Genomic DNA, 22,853 nt, shown 5'->3' on the forward strand with positions numbered 1-22,853 from the left:
GTGCTTCTCTGGTATGGAAGGAAGCCATGGCCTGTCTCAGCCTCAAGAAACCCACGATTCAGTGGCATCAGGAGCAGTCTTTATCTCTTAATGGGTAGATTGTTAGGAGGCTTGAGCGTCGTCATGCAGGGCTTGCAACCTCACCTGAGGCCCCCCAGACCAGAGCAATCAGTCCTAATGTGAAGGAAAACAGTGCCCGAGCTCAGGTCCGGTGGCACCAGCACCAGGGTGGCCAGGGCCCCCTTCTCAGGTTGGCCCCCCCCCAATTTGGAGGACATTTTAGGGCCAATTGGAGCTACCTGCAGTGTGGGTGCTTTCAGGGCGGGCCAGTAATCATGCAAATATCAGGTTCCCTGCAATTTTGGCTAGGCATGGTATGCATCACCCTTATTCAAGGCACGTTGATTCTGTGGGTTTTCTCTGCTTCTGAAGACACCTCGGTGAAGTAGAAAAAGCAAAATCCAGTGTCCTAGGAATGCCTTCTGAGTCATTTTTCCTGCTGCGCTCAAGTCAGAAGCATCTTGAAATTTGTATTTGAACAGTGCTAACAATAGGGCAACACAACCAGGGCACCTTGTTCAGGACAGAAGTTAAAGTGGGTGGGACACCTGGACAACAGGTGCAAGCCAGGACTGTCCCAGGCATGCTGAGGCACGTGGCCACTCAGCATCATGCACGGCACAGGGCAGAATCCACCTGTCCATTATCAGTGAAAAAGGTTCTCACCAAGTGCATGCTTTTCTGCAGATGGGTCAGGGCATTCCTATTAATTTTCCCCCAGAGACAGGTTTTAAAATTCATAACATTCAGACACCTTCACATCTCTCCACATCCCCTCCCACCACTCCAGCAGCCGTATGCACTACTCAGTATGCTCAAAGGCATTAACTCCAGGGAGGTTTCAGGAATTTCTCAAGGAAGAACAAATGTATCCTTTTATACAGAATGAAATATTGTCCTCCTCCTCCTCCCTATTACCATCTGAGCACTTTCCCAGTGAGGGAGGAAGGCCAGAAAAATAAAATAAATGCATTTAGGAGCCATCTAAGGTAAGAAAAATGGGCCCTAAATTTTAGCAAAGCAAATCTATTCTGAGAAACCATTGCCAGGACCATTGTCATGAAGCCTTTTCCCTATTTTTGCCCCAAAGAGTTTTAGTTTTAGGTCTTATATTTAAGTCTTTAATCCATTTTAAGTTGACTTTATGTATGGTGCAAAATTAAGGGTCCAGTTTCATTCTCTTGCTTGTGCATATGAGTCTTCCCAACACAATTTATTGAATCGACTCTCCTGTCCCCATTGTGTATGCCTGTCACCCTTGTTGAAAATCAGTTGACAGTGTATGCATGGGTTTTACCTGGGCTCTCTATTCTGTCCCGCTGGTCTACACACCTGTCTGTGCCTGTGTTAGTTATTGTACCTTTGTAATAGTATCTTTAAAGGAGGAAGTGTGATGCCTCCCATGTTGTTCTTCTTGCTCAAGATTTCTTTGGCTATCTGAGGTTCTTGTGGTTCCATATGAATTCTAGGATTTTTTTTTCTATTTCTGTAAAAAATGCCATTGGGATTTTGATAGAGATTTTATTGAGTCTTTAGATCACTTGGTGTAGTATGGACATCTTAACAATAATAACAGAAACAAAAATAGACAAGAAGGGTTGCATCAAACTTAAGAATTCTGTACATCAAATAAAATAATCAGTGAAAAGACAACATACAGAACAGGAGAGAATGTGTGCAAACCACACATTTGAGAGGGACTAATATCCAAAATATATAAAGAACTACTACAACTCAATAGTAAACAAAACAAAACAAAACAGAATAACTCAGTTAGAAATGGGCAAAGGACGTGAACGGATATTTCTCCAGAGAAGACACACAGATGGCCAACAGACACATGAAAAGATGCTCAACATCACTTGTCATCAGGGAAATACAAATAAAAACCACAATGAGCTATCACCTCACACCTGTCAGAATGGCTAAAATCAACAACACAAGAAACAACAGGTATTGGTGAGAATGTGGAGAAAAAGGAACTCTCACGCACTATTGGTGGGAATGCAAACTGATACAGCCACTGTGTTCTTCAAGAAATTTAAAAAAATAGAATTACTATATGATCCAGCAATCCCACCTCTGGGCATTCATCTAAAAAAATCAAAATCAGAATCTCAAAAAGATACTCGCATTCCCACGTTCACTGCAGCATTATTCATAATTGCCAAGGTACGGAAACAATATCAATGTATATGGATGGACGAATGGATAATGAAGTGGTGATCTATGTGATATATCTGCAATAGAATATCATTCAGCCTTAAAAAATATATAATCCCGCCATTTGAGACAACATGGATGGATCTAGAGGACACTATGCTCAGTGAAATAAACCAACACAGAAAGACAAATCCTGCATGGTTCCACTCATAGGAGACACCTAAAGTAGCCCAACTCCTAGAAACAGAGGAGAGTGGTGGTTGCCAGGGGTGGGGAGGGAGAAACCAGAGTTGCTGTCCATGGGCGCGAAGTCTCAGTTACGCAGGATGAGTAGTTCTCCAGCTCTGCCAGACGACACGGGTTCCTTAGTTAACTTTAAAATTTGCCAAGAGGATAATCTCATGGTAAGTGTTTTTACCACACACACACACACACACATACGCACACACACATACACACACATACACACACGCAGAAACCTATTCTAGCTCCCTCTCCCCACCAAAGAAGACATAAAGCATTTCCATGCACTTCTTTCTTTCTTGCATCCACGTTGCTTCAGGGTCAATGTCCACACCATCTGACAAACTGAGTTGAGGATCTGAGAAGAAAGCGTGGGTAGTTCTGATCAACTCTGGAAGGACACACAGGGCAGAAAATACCCATGAAATAATATCCTTAGCATGCCCGGTCTCCCAAGTGTCCTAGTGATTAGTAATTCTGGGCTGTGGGACCACATTGGTCTTTGATCAAGCCCAACTTTTAATTCTGTGCTAAAATATAAATGGACATACTCAACATTTGAATCAACTGCCATACACACATATTTGTAATTATTTATCATGTGCCTACTGATGACCAAATGCAGTAGGACAGGCTAGCCCAATTTCCATCTTTTGCTCAGAGATCTCATCTCTTTCTGAAGAGACAAGATGGACGTACAAACACAGCGAAATTTATGTGGTAAGTAATTAGATGTGAAATCGTTCAGCACAGCTTAACTACAAACATTCCTTCTCGGATGGGACTTGCCAGGGAAATAATTCATGAAGAAGATAGATTTTAATTTAAAGAATGCCTTTGCAGTAATAATTTCCTAGGCACAACTAAGAAACTGACATTAATAGTATCAAGTTTTATAAACTTCCTTTTTAAAAAGATTTATTTATTTATTTTCAGAGGGGGACGTCAGGGAGAGTCTTGAGCAGGCTCCACACTCAGTGCTGAGCCCAACGCGGGGCTCAATCTCACGACCCTGAGATCATGACTGAGCTGAAACCAAGAGTCGGACACTCAACTGACTGAGCCGCACAGGCGCCCCTGTAAACTTTCATTCAATAAAAGGCTTTTCTTTAAAAAAAAAAAAAAAAAAAGCCAAAATTTTTCATGTAGTAAATATTCCTCTGTGTTTTAAAAGTAAACACCTGTCATGGATGTTAAAACTCTTAGTTCTGGGGGGCGCCTGGGTGGCTCAGTCGGTTGAGCAGCTGCCTTCAGCTCGGGTCATGATCCTGGGGTCCTGGGATCGAGCCCCACATCGGGCTCCCTGCTCGGCGGGGAGTCTGCTTCTCCCTCTAACCCTGCCCCTTCTCGTGCTCTCTTCTCAAATAAATTAAAAAACAAAACAAAACAAACAAACCTCTTAGTTCTGGGAAGGTAAAACAGGGCAATCTGCGTGCAGGGAATCCCGTGACCAGGGGCCTGGTTCTGGAACCTTGGCCAGAGGCACACAGCTCAGCGCAGTCCAGTGTGCAGCCGCACCTTCCACGGGTGTCCCCGTCCCCTCCAGCCATGCCCTCGCTGTGCGTGCCCTTGCCATGTGGTGCCTAGGGGGCAGCTTCTTACTTTGTCGCCGGAACTCTGCTTACTATGGTTTGTTCAAGAAGCAGGAAGCACTGGGTTCCTCTTCAAGGACGGACACATGCATCCTGCTGAGGCCTAGGAGCCATGGGCTCGTGGAAATTCTGGCTTCAGCAGGTGGAAGACACATCCAGTCTCCTCACAGAGCATCTTTGCCCACACGTCACCCAGCAGGACACCTGGCCGGGGCCAGAGGAGACCCCAGCCCATGGCCCGCCCGCCGGGATCCAGGAGGAGCTAGTGTGGGGAGGGACGCTGTGTCTGACCTGGAGGCCAGTGCTCACAGGTCAGCTCAAGATCTCAGGGGACAGAGGTGGGGGCAGGGGAGGTGGCGCTTGGGGGTCTGTGTCAGGAGAGGGAGACACATGCCCCTTGGCACTCGCTAAGCAATCTACAATTAGATTTCTTTCTTTGAAAGGAAACCATAATTATCAATGAAATTGGGAATTCCAAATACCCAACTAGTTAATCGTGTGTTTTCTGTAGCTCTGCTTCATGCTGACTCATCTATCCCTTTGGAGCTGCCAGGGACAGCCCCACATACCAGCATTCCAGGGTAGACTCTCTCAGGACGCATTCAGACACCTGGCTCCCACCTTAACCTTCATCTGCACCATCTCGATCTTCCACTTGTCACATTTCTAAATCATGTTTTGGCTCTAGATGATTTTCTACCAGCTTGCTGATGTATTATATCCTTTTAATTAACTTTAAAGCAAAGGGAAAAAAAATCAATACTGTTTGGTATGTCAATGACTTTAGAGTGATTGCCAAGCTGCTTAACCTGGCCTGGAGTCAGTTTATTATTCTGAAACACTAGAATGGCCAGTATGGTTTCACGTTGGGGCAGAACATAAACTAAACTCAGAAGTTTACATTCTTTAACCAAAACATTTCTTCCTTGTGTATAACAACTATGTACAAGTGACTGGGAGTCAAATTAATATGGTATTCTTCAAGTAGTCACGTAAATGTAAAATACACACAATTATGTATTTATGGGTGAGTATACTCAACTTCTGGTTGCCTTTGGAATTCCTAGGATTTATTATAGGATCTTTGATACGACCCTATAGTCTGAAGACCCCTAATTCTGTTTCCTGAGGAGTCATTGAAGCAGGGCTGTGTTATTTCTAATGGCCAGTGCCCATGCCCACATAGCCAACTGTGGGAAATGCAGGCTGTTCCCAAACTAGCCCGGCAGGGTCCAACACAATGAGATGCTGTGGGAACCATCAGTGAGAGGTCCCAGTGCTTCGTAGTCTCATTCTCCCTGCATGAACAAGGCACCACGAGTGAGGCACATCATTCCAAATAATCAAGCTTTTTTTTTCTGAGTAAGGGTTTAACTTAAAAGAACTCTGTCTACTGTACTTTCTGAGTTGACTAAGCTCTGGTGGAGGGGTGGAGGGGCTGGACCTTCTTGCCATGTGCTGGGATTTTGAGAAGGCTCACAGATAGCTGACTTCCCACAAGCTCCATCTTGCACACAATGCAGCCCACAGAGGAGACCCATCTCTGACCCTAATGGGTCGGAGCAAGGCCTCCCCCCCACCCCCAGCCTCTGCTATCCACAAGTCTCCCTCCCAGTTCCCTGTCACATCAGCACCTGGGACAGCGCCTGGTCATAGCAGCCAGACTCTCAGGCACCTGACTCCTCCTTCTCACCCATGTCAAGGGGACATGGGACCCTGCAAAGACATCCATGGCCAGAGCGTGGTGGAGCGCACCCTGCCCCCGTGCGTCCCTGCCTCCGTGCTTCATGCCCGCCTGCCTCTTCCCTCCTGTTCCCTCTCTGCCCACCCATGCCTCTGTCTCCCTCCCTCCCTCCCTCAGTCTCATCTTCTCTCCACAGAGGGACACTGTATTTGAAACAGACTTGCAGAATATTCCTTTTGAATTCCAGTATGTCCCATCTCATAGATGTGGGTGGACACATTTATGATGTCATCGCTTTTTTTAACAAATATTCAACTTGCATTTTTGAGCCCTACTCTGTGCTGGGTGCTGCTCTCAGCATGTGGTTACAGCAGGGAATAATAGAACAGAAATGAAAGGATTGGTGAATATAGCCATTTTAATTTTTTTCTTTAATTAAAAAGTTTCATATGGACGTAGCATATAGATTCTCCACTGTGCCCAAATATTTAGTTCATGTGAATATGACCAAATAAAAAATTTTAAATGTAAAATTATGTGCCAGGCACTGAGCTACATCCTGTTGATACAAAAATAAAAAAAAAAATGGTTTGATATGTTATAAAGGGGGTCAGACTTACAAACAGGCCTCTGTCCACTCCAAAATTTATGTCCATAACAGGTTAGTACTACTTCTGTCAATTCCCTTTAAAGTATATTAACATAAGCACATTTCACAACTACTGCAGAAAATGCACACTCAAAAACAGGGAAAAATAAAATGATAGACCATTATTTTCACAAATACAAAGCATGGCAAGTTACCGACACAGAGTCTGAGTCTGCAAACAGGTGCACAGCCAGACTAGAGGTTGGAATGTTAGTGGGCTCTCTCGATGACTGCCTAATGGCCTAATGAACCTCCCAGTCAGTAGGTGTTGGCTGAATTTTCACAATTTCATACACATTGATAAATGCACAGAAATGGTGTTGGTTTGTTCCTTCATGTGAGTTTGCTCATCTGCACAGGTGAGCTTGGAAATGAGGACACCTTTGCTCTGAAATGTTGAGAAGGGGGTGGCGGTGCTCCTATTCCTGCCAGACTTGAAGATGAACTTGACCAAGCTGTCAAATGGCAGAGGCCGCGCCCGCCACCAAACCTGCTCATGTGCGGGTTCCTCTGTCTGATGCTGCTCCCATGCACAAGGAGTTCCTCCCATCCCTAGGAAGATAGCTCTGCTCGCTCAGATGGCCAGGACTGAACACAAAGTAGAAACCCAATCAAATGCTTGTAACTCTTAAAGAATTTAAATGGGCTCTTTTGTTGCATCTAAAACTTTGCTAAAGCCAAAACTGTCAATTAGATTACAGATATGTTAATATGCAATAATTATTTGATGTACGAATAAAGTCCTTGAGAGATGGGCTAGTTGACAGTTTTGAAGAATAAGATTTTTGTTTTAATGCAAAAGCAGAGTTGACTTTGGGGCTATTCACGACGTCCTCAGCAGTGGCATGGGTAAGGACATATCTTTGTTTTTATTATTCAGTAAATTATTCAACTTACATTTACTCAGCTACTATTTGTCAGAGAGTGAACTTCACACTTAGTTCTAGGTTAAAAATGATTTTTAAAAAGGGAAGAGAAAAGTATAGTCACCATCATAGACATCATTTGTGGGACCTCTTCCATATCTCACAATCATTATTTTATCCTCCAAGATCCTTGATAAAAATAACGCCTGTATATCATGCTTGGTTTTAGAGGTGGAGATTTAATATCAGGATGAGGTGATTTGTCAGGAAAGTGGGCAAAGTATAGCTAGAATGGCAATGGTCTGATTCTGGGTTTGCACTTTTGAGTAAAGTTCTTCCAGTGCGGCACACTGTCTTCAGATGCCCTACAGTGGAAGCACCTGCCACCACAGACCAGGAGCTCAATGAATGGCTATCAGCTGGCTTGTGTTTACAAAAATTGTGTTAAGAGCAATGTAGACAAAATTTAAAAATCAAAGGTTACTGTTTCTTAAGGACGGTCACAACCCTTTAATTAGAGTGGGTTGGGATGAAGCATTCCACCCCCGAGCTGTAGGTCACTATGCCCGTGGATTTATTTCACTGAAGGAATGCACTTGCATGATGTATAGACCGTGCTGGGAGAGTTCTCGACAGACCGCGTTGGAAAGGCAGATGCATCCTACAGGATTCCACGTTGAAAGCAATTTATTTACCAAGAGTGGACTTTAAAAAATAAACATAAATAAATAAATAAATAAATAAATAAATAAACACAAAACAAAACCAACTTGTCTGAAAATGACCGCAGTGCGAGGCTGTGTATATAATAAAGTTTCATCACCAATGAAAATAATATTTGTCACTTGACTTCTCAGGAGAACAAGGTATGAAACACAATATCCCCCTCAAGAATCCTCCCTGAGTCCTTTTGTCCACAGAGGACACGTCACAGAGAACCACACCAGAGCGTCCCTACTCAAACACGGTTGCCTGGCTACAGGCAGTCATCAAAAATCCAGATATCCCCCCTTTTTTTTTGTATTGCTCATTTGCTGTGTCTCTTGAAGACACTTTTGTCCAAGAACAATAATTTGACTTGAGATTTTAAAGAAGCAGGAAACAAAGATACCAAAAGGTAAACTAAAATGTCTTAGCCATACTGGATTTAACACAATATTAACACTTGCTATTTATCCCAAATCAGTCTAAGAATCAAGTGGGTTATCTACTGAACATCTCTTACGTGTGAGGCGCTGGAAAATCCACATGGTGGGAATTAATCCACTTAAGGCATAGTACGCATTCTCAAAGAGATACAGTCTAGTTTGGGGTAGGAAATGGATACATTCATTAATAAGTAGCCTGAGAAGTTAGGTGGATGGAAACAGGTGAGGGGTGCAGCAGACGCAGGAGCCGCTGGGGAGAGAGGGAGGCAGGTCCCTGAAGGGTAGGGTTGCCGGAGAAGGACAGTGCTCCTGAGCTGGAAAGAGGAAGGCCCCCTTCCGCTGTCCACACCCACTGTCTACTCTGTGCTCTGTACTAACGACCTGCCTCATCCTCTTCACTTGTACTTAATAATAAGCACTAGATTTCTTTTCTTTTTAATCTTGTAATCCTTTGGCTCATGCCTGGTGAAGAAGTTCCACGAACAAGTTACTTCTTTATACCTGTATCACCAGGAGCCTAAGTGGTTTGGTGGAGTTTCTTTTGTGACGAGTGGAATTCACCTTGCTTTGGAGATGAGGTGACATTGAGTATGAAGGGTGCAGATCTACATCACAAACCCCCTCCAAATCCACAAAAGTGTCACCATTTAAGCAGAGCCCAGACAGTAAAGAGAAAACATTGCAAATTCCAGTTAAAAATTATGGGCCGAGTACGTAAAGAAAGTGTCGCACTGCACACTTCACCTTGTGGGACCGCATGGATTCTATCCATCCCTATGTTCAAAGGCCAAGATGGATCTCTTAAACCAACCTTTGGTTTAAAATACACAGATATGAGGTACGACATCTAAGTATCTATTTTCCCTGAATAAGTTTAATCCAGCTTAGCCATACTATTTAAGTTGCTAACATAATTAGTAGTTTCTGAAATTTTCATAAAATGTGGAGGATCCCGCATTGCCTCAGGAGCAGGCACTTCACTGAGGCTGCCCGTCACAGAGACAGGTCCCTGTTGTGGTCAGAGCTAGTGAGGATGTCAAGGGGATGCCTATTTCTTGACAAGTCTTCCTTGGGGGCCAGTGTCCATCTGCCCCACTGAGCTTCAGTGCCCCCTTTGTTGGACCATCAGAACGGTGGCCCTTCTGAGCCTGCACAAAAGGAGGTCAGAAGTGTCTGGGTCATGTGAGTCTCTCTCGGAGTGCATGCCTCCTGGGATTCTCTGTCCCAAACCCCTCCTGCTCCACCCTTGCTCTTGCCACGGCGGGAGGGAAAACTGAGGAAAAGGGAAATTTTCCTTTTCCTAGGAGTTCAATTCAACCTCCCCTTTCAGCACTGACATCGATTGCTGTGAATAAGCACCAGGAATTTGAGTTTTCAAGGGTCCTTCTCAGTAGCTTGAACTCAAGTGGCAGATACACAACTATTTATTTTTAAAGTGGTATCAAATGGTCCGAATGAGATAGAACACACTTATCTCGTAAGTAGATGATGGAAAATAAAGTGTTTGGAAGGCTAGGTTTTCAAATAGGAGTCTGGACATCTGACTAATGAAATTTCTATACAGGCAGTTTAGAGGAAGAATCATTTTTCTAGGAACGCCCCCGCCCCCAAGCGATTCGGGGACACGGGGCATGTGCAACAACAACACGCCTCTTCCCAAATATCAAGGTACATGACCTAACATGGACAAACATGACGTGATCACCGCTTGAGATAAATAACTGGGCGTTGAATCAGGGCGGCTTGGAAAATCCAAAACCAGCAGGGTGCCCACGAAAGGTGGTGCCTCGGTCACTCCAACAGCCAGACAGAGAGCTCTGCACCCTGTGCCCAGCCAGCAAGCACACCCAGCGTTTGCATGGGAACACCCACAGGAGGAGCAGGATTCATAGCCTCAGAGGGGAGGTTATACCGTTACATAAATAACTACAAATGCGAGGTGTTTATGCCTTGTACAAAATATACCTTGTAAAGATTCAGGGGAGGATCACTGGGTTTCCTCTGGGACAGAGTAGGAAGGGCTTTGTGGAAAAGTGGCATCTGAACCAGCCTTTGAAGGGTGGACAGGATGTGTTTGCACAGACCCCTGGGAAGGACATTGTGGCTGGAAGGGACAGTGCGAGCAACTGGCACAGGGAATGGGCCAGTCGAGCTCTTCATTGTGCTGATGATCTGGAACTGATTTGGATAAGGCAGTGATCAAAGACACATGTAAGAACAGGCGGGGATTACCTCAATTGGGAGGATAAGGTGCTTGGGTTTAATTCTGTGGGAAATAAGAAGACCCTGGTGTTGTCTGAGCATGAAAATGCCAAAGCTGTACTTTGGAACAATTAATTTGAAAGCAGAATACAGAATGTGAGCGTACGTGTGTGCATGTGGAAGGGGGTGGCGTTCGAGGTTACTCCAACAGTCCAGGAGAAAGATAATGGCAGTCTACTCTAAAGGAGTGGGAGAAGGGATGCAAGGCATGGAACAGTTGGGAGAGCTATTTTAGAGACAGAATTGGCAGGAAGTAGCCACTGATTGGCTGCCAGATTAATTATCCCAAAGAATAGCTCTGGCCTTGTCACTCAACTACACAAAAACCCTCAGTAATTTCCCATTATCTGGAGAACAAAGTCCTAATCTTGTCTTCTGTAGACTCTTATACGTGTGACACTCAGGACCCAGTGTAACCTGCCCCTACCTGTGCCTCAAGGCTGCTCTCTGCTACACCTCTGCAAATGCCCCATTCTCTCTTCAAAAGGGGGGTCTCCAAACCACCCCCTAAAAACCCACATTCATTCTTCCCCAGGAGTTTTCTTACCTTACTTTCTCTGCCTGCATTTTCCCCCTCTTCTATAATTATCTGCTAATCCCACTTTTTCTTCAAGGATTGTCTCAAATACGACCTTTTTCATGTAATCCACCCCCCCCCCCCCCCCCCAGCCCTCCTGGCCGTCTCTCCCTCCTTTGAGAAAATTGTCACACTTAATTTATAGTTCTTCAAAACTTTTATCAGATTCAAAGCCATATGATAGACATTTATACATTTTTCTTTTCTTCCCTATTTGTGTACAAAATTTCTGAGGGAAGAGGGCAGTTCTGACTCATTTTCTTATAATCCACAGCATCTAACATGATAAAGATTTGGTTAAAGGAATGGATGAAAGAATAACTATATGAGCAACTTTCAGCTGGAAGGGGGTTCACAGGAAATTCCCCTGCCCGTAGCCCACAAATACAAACAAGTAGGACCACAGAAAACAGAAGAAAATTCCTAGTGCATCTGATCTGTGGACATGCCATTCTCATGGGGTTAACCCCCCAAATGCTGGCATCTCATCTCAGCTGTACATGGCCCTACAACACTTCTCCACCTCAGCCATCGGTTTTGGTCCCTCGGACCCCTGATCTCAACACAGCCAGTGGGAGCTGATTTCAAGATGACACATGACAAGTGAAGAATGTAAGATCTTGATAACCAAGATCCTACAGGAATCAGGAAAGGAGGTTGAGGGTAAATCCTAGCCGATGGAGCGTGAGCATGAAGACATTTACCACATTGCTGTTTCCTCCAGACCACATCACACACACACCTTTGGTGCTGATGTATCTAGACAAGGATGAAGCCGAGTAGCCTGGATCAGGTTACTGCTCTGCTTCCTCTAATAAACGTTCTCAGTTCCCCTTACGTAACATAGAAAGGGATCCCCAGATGGGAGATGCACAATAAAGTTGATCTTAAATGAGTATACGTGAGAGCCCTACAATGGCCTTCCTTTAGTTATATGAAGTACCAGACAATATCATCAAGAGAAGGGGGGGAAGGCAGCTGTGTCACGCAACTTGGGGGCCCTAGTCTGGTTGCCGTCAGTGTGAATGGACATTCCAGAGGCCCCTGGGGCCCTCACTCCTCCTGCCAGGTCTGGCACCTGGACAGGGGTGCACAACAAAATGGGGAGGCATAATAAGCCCTCTGTCCCTATGCATAATAAGCTCAGTCTAATTAAACACATATGGTATGCCTATTTTACTTCAGGCACTGGGATTTATGTCAAGGCACCATGTTGTGAAGGGCTCAGGAGCAGACATACTCTACCAGAAAAGCTTGAATCCTTGCTCTGGGATTACTTAACCACGTCAGCCCAGCAAAAACTTTCTGAACACCAGTGACAGAGCATGCAGCAGCTTCAAGGTATTAATGGCGTGCACACACATTGTTTGGGATTCCAACAGCATTTCCTTGCATTGGTTGGGTCCTCGGGTGAGCTCATGTCTTAGCCTGTAATGCCTATGAATCATAATGCTCAGTTACAAGTACCGCAGGATCTAATTGTGTGTATGACGGTGCTGTTTGGGTGAAAACAAGCTCAGACTTTTGGATGCAGAAATTGCAAATTCCAGACCCCTGGTGGAGGTGCTACCTTATCCATCGGGGGTTTGGAAAAGGAGTTTACAGAAAAGACAGAATGTAGGGAAGATACGAGCGTAAGACAAGAGCTAGGATTTCATGTCTGCGAAGCCGCCCAGTAGCCATATACGCTTCTGGGCCCCTCTCTTCCCCCCTCTGTTCCCACTTCCCACTTTCTCACGGCTTCTCTCTTTGGTGTCTGACCAGTTGTTTCCTCTTCTTGACAAATGAGACTAGAACTGCAGTGTATTCCCCCCTCCAGAATATAGCATTTCTAAGATTTATTAAGGGTTTTTACTACTAGTAGCTTTTTCATAGTTTCATCCCAGTATCCATTTTTCCCATTTCTAGATCCTGCGGAGAGAGATACGAAGCCTGTACTGGGTTACCTAAGGACGGGGGGGACATATTTATCGCATTAGGAGCATTTCATCCAGACTCTGTGGGAGGGCCTGTGAGGACATGGAGGACCCTGGGGGTGGGGACGAGGGGGGGTTCTGGTCATAAGCAGGCTGAGGGGAAGGCAGGGAAGAATTGCAGAGACAGACGGAGGACTTTGCTTGGTTCCTTGGCCACTTAGCTAATGGTCAGGGGCCACTGTGTGGAAAGAGTGGATGCAGCAGAGGAAAGCATCATGAGTGGCCTGGGTGTTGAGAAGAAATGGAAAGAATGGAACAGGGTGAACTGAGAACGCGAGCAGCTACTTACATTTTTACATTCCTTTCAGGACATTCATGAATGAAGGCTTCGTGGTCTACACTCATGACCTCCAACACATCAAGGGAGAGAGGGGGAAGGAAGTAGCAAGTTTTTATTGTTGTTTTTCAGTGTCCTTTGCACAGCAATGGCATTTTTATTAAAAAACAAAGCTGATAAAATTCAGCATGTTACTTTCTGAAAATCTCAGTTGATGAAAGCGAAACTGGAAATCAAGTGTAATCAGTGGTTCTCAGGATCTTTCCACACGCTGGTTCCAAGGCTAGCTGTCCCACCTGGGGAGGCGGCCAGAGCGGGCTCTGTGGTGTGAGTCCTCTGCAGGGGCCCCAGGCTCACTAGATACACCGCATGCTGAAGTACAGCAGATCTGAAAGCGGACAGTGGAGCTGATATCTCCAGTATGGCTTTAATTAAGCACGATTTAGGTTTATAAATTACGTTCAATTAACTATTTTTCAGAAAAGTTGGGGTTGTATACGAAAGACAAAGGCTCAAAGAGCTAATATGGGAAAAGATCCTGCTGGGTGTCACCATAGATCTTCGCGAAGCCTTCCGAATAGGGGGCAACTCGTTTACTACTATAGAAAACACCAAAGCTACTTCAAAGAACGAAACCATGGCATTGCTTTGGCTCTATCCTGAAACAAAGGCAGTGAGAAACATTATTCACATTTTTACTTTTAGAGATATTATACATTCTGCGAGTATGTTTATTTACATTTGATCTTAACATAGAAGGAGTAAATTATTACTGATTTGAAAGCCATATTGGAACCTGAATCGTATGGTTTCACTCATAATTTAAAACCATTTTGGGAGTTCAAACTTTACTTTGTAATAGAGCTCACTATATATTTGTTTCTATAATACACCTCTTTCTCTAAAAAAAAAAAGAGAGAGAGAAAGAAATTCCTACTCACACATGGAGATTTCCAGAGCAAAGAAGCAATAACTATTCTGATTACTTCCTTGAATGTTTTTTAACTGTTTTATGATCCATCTTAGGGAATTATTAGTAAATGCCACAAGATTAAATGCCATTAATCTCTTTGTTAATCATTAAGTAAAAACAAGAACCCTCTGGATTGTCATGTATTTAGATCTTAGAATAAAATGACATGCATTTATGAAAACTTTTTAAAAAACAAACTATGAATAGTTTTCAAAATGGAACTGCCACCCGCCTATCTGTGTGTTTAAGTCCCCAGATCCAGTGGAATCCACTGGAAATCATGTATGGGCCTCAGGTAACCTGACAGAATGAGCCACCCCACACTGTCAAACGTCATTTGGTAACAACAATTCAGAGCATCACGTTTACTTATTACTCTTACTATGTTTATATTAATATAGGAAGCCTTCTCCTTTTTCCCCACGTATCCAAGTTACATTTATTTTCAAGAATTGGCCCAAATCTGACTCATTTATGGGTTCCCCATGACCACCTGCCCCCTCAGGAACCTCCCTCTCCCTCCCTTTGCATCCTCACCCCAGGCACGCTGCACCACCACAGCGGATAACCGCCAAAGAACATGCAAGGTTTCTCCTGGTACCTTGATTGTCCATGAAAATTGTTTGCTTGCTTGTTGCTATTTAACATTTCCTGCATCTGTACTCTGCGTCCTCAACTAGATCTTGCGTGCTTATGGGCAGGGGCTATGGCTCACACAGAGCTCAGTGCTTGCCCCCACGCGTGTTCGGGAAAGCAGCACTGGGTCTACTTAAACCACCGTCGTCAGCCTGAGCAAGCACCAACTCACAGACACGGGAGCCATCATCTCCCCTCCCATGGAATAAAAAGCTTTGTGCTTGGGCGTTTGTTTTCTTAAACAGTATGCATCTTTAATAATCTGAATCCTTTAATGAGTATACTATTTTGCTTTTTGTGATTACAGAGATAATAACAGTCTTTACTATAGATGCTATAGATCCGTGTAGGCTCCACATGATATAGTTCATGAGTAAAGCGTTGGGTGTGGTGTACGTGTTAGCCAAGCGTCAGGTGGTGTCATAATCATCATCTCAGTGTTTTCCTGACAGTGTGTCTCTATCAGCACTTCAGTACACTGTATCAACAGTTTGGGTCTGCACAAAGTGAGGGTACTTGTCACTGAACCCTCCGGAACTTTGGATCTTTTGAAAGTATGACTTTACTTGTTGGTTTATCTCTACAATGTCCCACTTAAAGTTAGAGTTGGCGAGAGTGGAGCTGTGGGTACTAGGCGTGTCCCCACCTCCCTTACCTGCAGGCCCACACCTGCTGTTCCCTTGTGACTGCTCCGCGGCTTCTGGTGTGGGAAGCACTTCCCAACACATACAAGTTCCGCGTTTGCATTCTGAGTTCTCAAAAGAGTGGATTGTTTTATCAAGTGAAACATATCTTCATTCAAATTTTCCCAAAGGAACCTCTTTGGTAAGAGAGACCTGGAAAAGCTTCTGTGACTCAGGTGAGTGTGTTTCAGGTGTGCACAGAGCATGTGGGTCTCACCCCCCCGTGGGCTTGACTTCTCTGCCTTATTCCCTTCCCATGACGGTGTAATGTTCTTCTCTACTTCACTGGGGTACTGTGAAGATGATATTCAGATCGCTCTTTTGAACTGGTGAAGAACATGTACTCTTGTCTACTGTGGCAAAAGCTCACTGTTTGTCTAGACCTGTGAGATCTTGTGTGTGATTTGGGGTGCTTTAGGATACCAGAAGTAGGACATGGGTTGTATAACACATCGTCACTGCTACAAATGTGTGCTGATTAAGCCTCCATTCCCTGGCTGTGACTCCTATGTAAACACTGCTTCCTGCAGGGACAGGTGAGACATAAAACCAACGGGTCCATGCCCTTAAGCATCAAGCCTAACTAACTACATGACTAACTACTAATTAACTGATACTGACTGCAGACACTGCACTTCCTCCACCATGACTGGGGAAGAAGACTTACCACCATCTGACCGAGTCAAGACAAACGAAGCCAGAGTAATGGAGCCATGACAGCCATATATTTTTGTGAATTCTTTCAGGACAACTCACCCATTGTAATCGCCATGATAGAATACTTGCAAAGTAAAATAAAAGTCAAGACAAATGAAGCCAGAGTAATGGAGCCATGACAGCCATATATTTTTGTGAATTCTTTCAGGACAACTCACCCATTGTAATCGCCATGATAGAATACTTGCAAAGTAAAATAAAATTATAGTCACAAAAGAGATAAAATCAAGAGAGAAAATAACTTAAAGTTAGTTTTCAGCTACCTATTTGAGTTTCACATGTGATCCAGTGATCCAGTGATCTTTCAAGATGACCCAGAAGCCTCTGATTGGATGAATTCTTTGGCAATTCAGCTGACCTTGGTAATCCTGGATCAGACCCATCAGTCAAAAATAACCCCTCCTCTAAATTTTCCCGGCTGTGGGTGTTAGGCCTGCTTCCTGCTCTTCTCTGCAACAGCACCCCCAACAAGGAGCAGAAGGTGCTGCCCTCTGGCAGGGGCCTGTCACCAGCATGGAGCCCCATCACTGTGCAGTGACTCCTTTGCAGAGCAGGCCCTGCATGAGGATGGCAAACACAGTCATGTCATGCCAGAAGGGGGAGGAGCTAAGAAAGCACAGAGTTCAGCTCCCTCATTTGAAGCAAGGATGCTGAGACACAGAGAGCTGGAATGGCCTGTTCCAAGTCATCCCCAAATTATAAGGAAATTGGATGAACAGGAAGGTCCTTCCACCCAAGACTCTTTCACATGGGCTCTCTGTCACTGCCTAGGTAGTCTAGGGATAAAAAAATCAAACTGAGAAAATAGAAAGGACAAAAAAATAAAAGGAAAAGATGACTAAAATGTATAGTAATAGGCGAAAATCCCCTCCTAGAAGCTAACTGGGAAGAGAAGTTTCCTAGCATCATTGGTCATGTTCAATATAGTGAGGAAATCCTCAGAAGCATGTGCAAGATGTACAATATCAGAGCTGCAGGCAGACCAGCAGGGTGCTCTGTCCCCAGAAGAGCCCCCAAGATCAGTGAAGGAATCCATGAATGGTCGTCCTGAAAACCCGGGGATAGGAGCCAGCAGGGAGGGCGTTGCACCGAAGCTATGGTTGATGGCGCCACTGGGCACACGCCCCGTCAGAATCCAAGTGGGAAGGAGGGCGTGGACATGGGTCATGTCTGAGGAGGATGAGGCGGCTGGAGATACCCTGTTGAATGTTTCTTGATATAGAGACAGACCCATTTTTTTTAATGTTGATTGTCCAGCATTACATTTCAGGAATACGTTTGAGCTAAAACAAATAATTCAATATGTGTATGTTGGATTTAGAAGACGTAAAGCACATACTAACCCTAACACACATTCTGCGTCTAACCCCTGGATCGTTGGTAACCACGATATGGAGTTATTTGTCACAGGCTGAGTATCCTTTCTAACTTATGCAAAATTCAGTGACTATGAAATGTTATGTATTAGAAATGGGGAGTCATCTGTAATCTCACAAATATGACTGTCTTCCCTGTCATACTGACCCCTTGATCAGGTACTGTTTTGATCATTAACTTTAAAAGTAGATGAACAGGTGGTGCAGCCCATTTGTAAACAGGTGTGTTAGCTTTTCCCTGGAGAACAGACACAACATTTCTTGGCTTGCACTACGGGTGTGGGTCTCTTAGGGAAAAGGATTGTTTTTGAGCTAACAAAACCCCAGTAACAGCATATTAACTAAAAAAACAAAAAACAAAAAACAAAACACATTTGGGAGGTGAAACTACCTTCATTCTTATTCTTGGGAATATGAAAAGAACTGCAAAAGATACTGATAGATAACACAAATCCTGTGGAAAATTCCAAGTATTAATTCAGGACCAAATGTGCCATGTTAACCAAAGAACTAGTAAATTAGTCTGAAATGTATCTGAGCAAACTATTAAGATTTTCTTGCATGTTATATACAAGCGTCCAGCACCAACTGGCACGTCCCACTTCATGTCATCTCAGACTTCCGTTTTTAAGCAAAGACATGCAGCTTTTTGATGACTGAGCTACTTAAATTTCCAGACTCCAAGAGAATATAAAACACTAATTCTAATCTGACTTTTCTTTCACAGGATTGAATCACAGAATTCTTAATTCTGAAGATAGGTATGTTCAGTCAGGTCTGACTCAGTGGAAATGTGGCAGAGAGTCATCTGAATGGCCGGAAATGCATGAGCAGTTTCCAATTTGAACTGTCCTCTCCTCCTTCTGATGCCTCTTCAGCCAGTGGTGAGCCCTTGGATAACCAAGCTACCGCCTGGTTTGCTGCCGGCGTGGGGCCCACTGCTGATGTCAGAGGAAGCCAGGGGAGAGTGAGCAGGACCAAGGGCTCTTCCTGTTTGTTTGGAAGGTTGGCCCTCAGTCATTAATCCAAGGCGTAACCACGCTGTACTCAAACGTTCTGTTGTTGATCTCTGGGATCAACAGCTTTGAGATGTTCCGAAATTGCAAAACAGACACCTGACATTTGCCAACACTCCTTCCTCAAAATAGCATTTTGTTTACTGTTTCATGCATTCCCAGGTAAGCAAAGACTTGCTTCAATTGTAACTGCATACCATAACGGGATGGCTAATGTAAAGACAGAAACTGTGATGAATGAGAGGCCCGTGTGCAGAACCCTCACAAAGTTGGGATTTTCAGCTCAAATTTTATAAGAAGGTGATAAACTCAAATCATATATTTAATTAAGTAGAGAAATAGGATTATACAATGCTATGTAATTGAAAGCTAATTTTCAGAATGATCACCCAGATCCCTGAAGTATTAATCATCTAAGAAAGGGACATAAATGTTTACCCTACTCTTATTATTAAGTCAGAAAAGTGGCTTAATCTATTTCAAAATGTATTCAAGAAAAAGTGGATCTGGAAGAATTCGAGATTACCCTTTATCAGAACTATATATTTATATTTAAAATAAATATATATTTGTATATAATCTATAAATATAATATATAACATATTATGTATGTTATATGTAACATAACATATATGTTGTACATGTATAATATATAAAATATTAGCTATATTACATATATTTATTTTATAGATTATATGTGAACATACATTTATTAAAATTTATACACACACACACTGAATCATCGTGGGTCAGAACTTTAGGTGTCAATTCCATTTTTTTGGCTTTTTTGACATAATAGGTGCTCAGTGCACGCATGTTGCATGAAGTGTTCAGTCAATATGCTAAGAAGGAAGGAGCAGCTGAACTAAAGGAGGCATGCCTGCAATTTTCAACACTGACTTTGATGTTTTTTATTCCAGGAAAAGATGGTGAGAGAAATCCCTGGGCTGCCCATCACTGTTACTGACTCCAGCTAGGCTGTTAACTAAACTCTTCTAAAATGCAGAATCTAAACATAATTAATAAATGTGCAAGTAGGGTCCACGGGAAAGAGAACAAAAGAAAGAATCGCTACCCCAGCAGCAGAAATCACCCCCCCACCCAGGGGAAGATGTCGTCCCCTGATCTTGAACCCTGAGTTAATGTCTGCTCTAGACATGAGTGGTCTCGGGGTCAGCAGTTTGTCAGAGCTCACTGGTGGGTGTCTATTTCTACTTCTTTGGTGTGCGTGGGCTTGGGAAAGTGCCCATGCCACACGAGGGATGGCTAGGGTTAAATCCGTACCATGCAACTTATTCATACCACACTGGCCGCAGGAGCACTACAATTAAACATAACATTTTATTCTTCTGATAATATACTCCAAGGCCTAAAAATTAAAAAAAAACAGTGAAGAAAGGAATTTCCCTCAGAAAAGAAGGAAAAGAGAAGAAAAAAGAAAAAAAGCAGTTACTCTTGAAGATAAACAGCACAGCCCTCTCTGGCAACTCTCACCGTTCACTCCGAACTACAGGATATGAGGTCAAACATAAATGTGAATTTAGAAATTCACAAATAATTATGACCTATCATACCATCAGAACCACTGAATTCTTCAGTGTAATACATCCAGTTGCTGTATGTGTCCAAAGTACAAATGATCACGGTTTCATGAAGGAAGCCAGCAAGTCTGTCTGCAGAAAAGGCTTCTATGGATAAAGGTACAACCAACTGCCATTAGCACATACATCAGGACAATTCCATCTTCCCATCCTCAGGCTCATAATGATTTCCCCCTCTTTCCTTCAACTGGTGATGAGCAGTACTTTCCACGACCCAGACAACAAACAGTTGGATGGATGCCAAAGGACCATACATCCGTGGTCTACCGTGCCCTTTTTAATCAACTTCCTAATTAAAAAATGCCATGCTGGCATGAGGTATGAAGGGAGTAGGCTTGGGATATTTCACAAAATCGTATCCCCTAATCCGGGGGTTGTTGAAAAGCTGTGTTCTTACAGATGTTTATGAGTTTTCCTGGTGCAGCGATAGAATCAATTTGCTTGTGCCTGGCCCTCAAGACGTATTAAATTTATCCTGAAGGAAACTGGTTTCTGAAAAGCTCTTGCCCAGATGCATTAGGCAGGTGGGAGTTTCAGTGAACCAGAGGGTCCACTAGCAGATGCAGCATTGATTTCTGAATGTTCACAATCTAGCAGACAGCTCCAGAGCAGACTTGATTTGATGGCTCTCTATGGGGTGCCCTGCAGACTCGATTATTTCCACAACCAGTCTGGCTAGCATTGTTTCATGGCGACAATGCTCTGTGCTCTCAGCTTCTGTTCGGATGGCACAGGCTAGAGGCATACATGTACCCGGGTGGGAGGGGACTGGGCCAAATTTAAAGTCAATCTCTAAGAACTATCCATCCCTTTCAGGGTTGAGTGATGCAGTAGGCCCTGGAGTGGAGAAGTAATGCTGACTTTTAAAAAACCGTTTTGTTGAGTGCCATTAAAATACACTATGAGTCTAGGTTGAGGTAATGGCGTGAAGGTCTACCCAAAACTGTCTGCCACTAGAGATCCAAGAATGGACATCTTTGTCAATGGGCTAAAAAGAGCCCCCAACCCATAAATTATTAATTCATGAGTTGTTTGATTTAGAGATCTACACCAGACGTTCCAAACCTGAAAATATCTCAAGCAAATGTCCAATAATCTTAAGGAAATTTTCTCTAAAATAATTTGAGACTAGAGCAGCCAGACTTTAGTAAAAAGCAGGCAGTATGTAATATTGAGCCATAAAGTTCCTTTCAGCTCTATTAACGAGTACACAAATACATCCAAAGCAGGTTTGCACGGTACACATATTAACTCAACGGCTGAAATATTGTCAGCTTACACACAGCACTTCCACACTGGCCTTGGAAAAACACATACACACCCTCACTCGCAAAACCTTTGGAGAGATTAACTGAGTACTCCTGGGAGTGCAACAATACATCCTAGTACAGAATCTTAAAGAAATAAGGCCAAATAACCTCTTGAAAGAAAAATATTTACACCCATCTTCATTCACAATCCACGGAGCCCTGGCAGAGCCTGGCCCTTGGGCACCCGTGGTACAGAACAGACCCCACAGGGTAGAAGGCTGCCCGTATGCCAGCCCCTCTTCTCCACTGAGGCAAAGAGGCCCCGATTTCCAGCGAATATTTGGGCACCTCATTGACTGCTTTAAAAATTTGCTATGAAAATGTGATTTTCTTTGCAAAGTTGATCTTCAACCTTAGAGGTAAACCAAAAAAAAAAAAAGAAAGAAAAGAAAAGAAAAAAGGAAAGGAAGGGAGGGAGGGAGGGAGGGAGGAAGGGAGACTCCCTTAGAAATCACACTCCCAGACAGGTGTACACCACCATATTTCTAGCTATGGGACTTCATTCTTTCATTGTCTTTGAAGGCAAGCCCTTCCCAACTCCACAGTGCCTGAGAGCTAATGTGACAGATACTGGCATCAAGTGAGTCTGTCAAGTGGAAACTCATATGACATAATTTTGGCCCTTAAAAAGAAGCTGGACTACACCTCTGAGGGCCAGCCAGGCACAAAGGAAGACTGGGAGGTGACACGCCAGGGTTCCCTTCTGTTTGTAAATGGACACATTGAGAGTAAAAACTAATGCTCATATTTTGTCCCAAGAAAGTTATAACCCATCACCAAACTAAAAGGAGTTATTTTAATCGGAGAAAGCTTGGCTCAATGCTAAAATAAAATACAGAATGGAAAAATAATAAAAATATTTCTTTTCTCTAGATAAGAGTTCATAAATCTGAGAACAATTTGGTATTTAATACTGTTGAGTTAAATAAAAATCTAAACTGTTACTAGCAAATTGAAAAATAAAATTTAAAATGATTATATATATATATATGCATTGATATAAAAACAGAGAATTCATCTATTATGCAAAAAAATAAAGATCTC

General features: G+C 43.4%; 1 protein-coding gene across 13 annotated transcripts in view; it reads right to left on the reverse strand.

The window, feature by feature from the left end:
• The window catches only part of MYT1L (myelin transcription factor 1 like), a 418,649-nt gene that overhangs the window by 387,290 nt on the left and 8,506 nt on the right, over window positions 1-22,853 (reverse strand). The gene's annotated exons all lie outside the window — the stretch shown is intronic.

This window comes from Phoca vitulina, unplaced genomic scaffold (genome assembly GCF_004348235.1).
Source record: "Phoca vitulina isolate PV1807 unplaced genomic scaffold, GSC_HSeal_1.0 scaffold42, whole genome shotgun sequence".
Lineage (NCBI taxonomy): Eukaryota > Metazoa > Chordata > Mammalia > Carnivora > Phocidae > Phoca > Phoca vitulina.